General features: G+C 35.1%; 1 protein-coding gene and 1 pseudogene across 1 annotated transcript in view; both read left to right on the forward strand.

The window, feature by feature from the left end:
- The window catches only part of SEMA4D (semaphorin 4D), a 96,343-nt gene that overhangs the window by 6,713 nt on the left and 86,392 nt on the right, over positions 1 to 3,238 (forward strand). The gene's annotated exons all lie outside the window — the stretch shown is intronic.
- LOC111746931 lies at positions 199 to 312 on the forward strand (annotated as a pseudogene).

Genomic DNA, 3,238 nt, shown 5'->3' on the forward strand with positions numbered 1-3,238 from the left:
TATCAGTACTTCATGTCTTTTACTGCTGAGTCCTGTTATGTTGTGTGGGTATTATGGTTTATTGATTCACCTGTTGGTGGATGTTTTGATTGCTTCCTGTTCAGGATTGCTGTGAATATAAGCAACTGTTCCTGTTCAGGATTGCTGTGAATATAATACAACTCAACACAAAAGGACGAACAGCCAGTTAGAACATGAGCAAACAACCACCCTGAACAAACCCGATTCCATCTGATCTCGTAAGCTAAGCAGGGTCAGGCCTGGTTGGTACTTGGATAGGAGACCACCTAGGAAGACCAGGTGTTGTAGGCTGACAAGGTCCTTTCAATCTGTGAGATCAACCAAGGGTTGCCTCGCCTAAAAAACAAAACAACAAAACAAACAAACAAAAAAACCATGAGCAAACATATCTCCAAAGAAGGTATACAAATGACAAACAAGCGCATGAAAAGATGTTCAACATCATTAGTCACTAGGGGTGTGCAAATCAAAACCACAGTGAGAGACCACTTCCCACTTGGCTTTTTCAAAAAAATGGAAAATAACACGTGTTGTTGAGCACGTGGAGAAATTGGAACCCTCCTACACTGCTGGTGGAAATGTAAAATCATGCAGCTTTGGAAAATAGTTTAAAGATTCCTCAAAAAATTAAACACGGAATCACCATATACCCCAGCAATTCTACTTCTGGGCGTATACGCAAAAGTATTGAAAACGGATATGCAAACAAACACTGTACACGTACACAGCTGTTCATAGCAACAGCCAAAAGACTGAGATGACCCAATTGTCCATCACTGGATGAATGGATAACCAAATGTGGTCCATCCAACAATGAAATATTACTCAGCCATGAAAGAATGGAGCACTGACACGTGCTACAATGTAGATGACCCTTGAAAACGTGCTCAGTGAAAATAGACATAAAAGGGAACATATTTTATGATTTAATTTACTGAAATGTCCAGAATAGGCAAATTCATAGATAGCTGATCAGTGGTTGCCAGGGTTTGGGGGAGGGGAGAGTGAGGAGTGACTGTTTAATGGGGTTTCCTTTTGAGATGATTAAAAGGTTCTGGAAATAGTAGTAATGGTTGTGTAACATAGTGAATGTACTCAATGTCACTGGATTGTAGACTCTAAATGGTTAAAATGGTAAATTTTATGTGTATTCTATCACAATAAAAAATGATATAAAAATGATTTGTGCATTTGTGTGAACATCTTAGTATGGACATGACAGGTGGAATTGTAGGGTTGTGTGGGAAGTGTATGTCTAACTTATAAGAAACTGCAGACTTTTTCCAAAGTGGCTGTGTCATTTTCCATCCCCACCGCTGATGTGTGAGTGCAGCTGTTCCAAGTCCTTGCCCAAACTCACCGTTCTAGTGGGTACGTTGTAGTGCTATATTGTTGAGGTTTAGTTGAATATCTTTTCCTGTGTTTGTTTGTTAGCTATTTGTATATGTTCTTTTAAGTATCTGCTCAAATTTTTGTTGACTTTTGAATTGGGCTGTCTTATATTTGAGTTAAAAGAGTTGTTTACATATTCTGGATTCAGTCCTTTGTCAGGTTATTTTTATGGCAAATATTTTCTCTTAGTCTCTGGCATGCCTTTTTTGTTTTATTAATGACATCTTTCAAAGGACAGATGTTTTTCTTATTAAATGCAGTTTATCAGTTGTTTTTAGTAGTTTGTGCTTTTCGTGTTCCAATTAAGAAATCCCTGCCTAACCTATTTTCATAAAGATTTTCTCCTATGTTTTCTTCTGAGGAAGTTTGGTTTTAGCTTTTCTGACGAAATCTATTATCCATTTCAAGTGTAACTTTTAACTGGTAAGGGCTAAGGATTGAGGTTCATGTTTTATAAAGGATAACCAGTTGTTCCAACACCATTTATTAAAGAAGGTATCCTTTCCCATTGAATTCTCTTGGCATCATGTTTGAAAAGTAACGGAGCATGTCTGTGTGGCTTTGTTTTTGGACTTGTTTCTGGTTTGTTATGGCTTATTCCCCACCAGCCCCCAAACCAAGCCATCTTCATGATTGTTGCTTTCTAATAAATTCTTGAAGTCGGGTAGTGTGAGCCTTCCAGCTCTGCTTTGTTTTCAATTGTTTTGTCTATTCTAGGCACTTTGCATTTATACGTACATTTAAAATCAGCTTGTCAAGTTCTACAAAAAAGCCTGCTTGGGTTTTGACTGTCATTGCCTTAATTCCTTAGATCAATTTGGAGAGAACTGACATCTTAACAGTACTGAGTCTCTCAGCCAGTGAGCATGGACTGTCTTATCTCTTCGTCTGTGTTCATCTTGCTTCATTTCTCTTAGCAGTGATTTGTAGTGGACAGCGTATAGGCTTTACACATTTTATCAGATTTATTCCTAAGTATTTCATATTTCTGAATGTTATAAATGGATTTAAAATATTTTCGTTTTCCTATTGTTTATTGCTAGTGTATAGAAATATAATTGTTTTTTAATATTTTTGTTTATGTGACTTTTCTAAATTCACTTATTTATTTGAGTAGCTTTTTTGGTAGTCCGTTAAGATTTTGCACATAGATAATCCTGGCAATTATAAATAGGGACCGTTTTACTTCCCTCTTTCTGATTCTGATGCTTTTTATTTTTTTCTTCATTTATTCCATTGTGCAGGACTTTCAGTACACTGTTTAACCGAAGTGGTGAAAGTCGACATTCTTACTTTTTTCTGATCTTAAGAAGAAAAAAACTTAATTTTTTAAAATAAATATATTAGCTGAAGATTATGTAGATGTCTTTTATGAGGTTGAGGAAGTTTTCTAGTTTGCTGAAAGTTTTTATTAATGGATATTGAATCTTGTCATATGCTTCCCTTGTATCTATTGAGATAATATGGCTTTTTTTTTTGTAAATATGATGAATTACATTGATTAATTTTTGAATGTTAAACAATCTTGCATTCCTGGAACAAATCATAGTTGGTCATGATATATTATCTTTTTTATGTTTTACTGGATTCAGTTTGCAACGATTTTGTTAAGAATATTTGTAACTATATTCATGAGGGAGTGTACTCTTATAATATCTGTCTCATTTCAATATCAGGGCAATGTTACTCACAGTTATTTGGGAAACGTTCTCTCTTCATTTATTATTATTATTATTTTAAAAAAGTTTGTGTAGGGATAGTATTGTTTCTTCCTTAAATGTTTGATAGAATTTACTAGTGAAGTCATCTGAGGTTTTTTTGGGGG

The sequence above is a fragment of the Pteropus vampyrus genome, unplaced genomic scaffold (genome assembly GCF_000151845.1).
Source record: "Pteropus vampyrus isolate Shadow unplaced genomic scaffold, Pvam_2.0 Scaffold205, whole genome shotgun sequence".
Taxonomy (NCBI): Eukaryota; Metazoa; Chordata; class Mammalia; order Chiroptera; family Pteropodidae; genus Pteropus; species Pteropus vampyrus.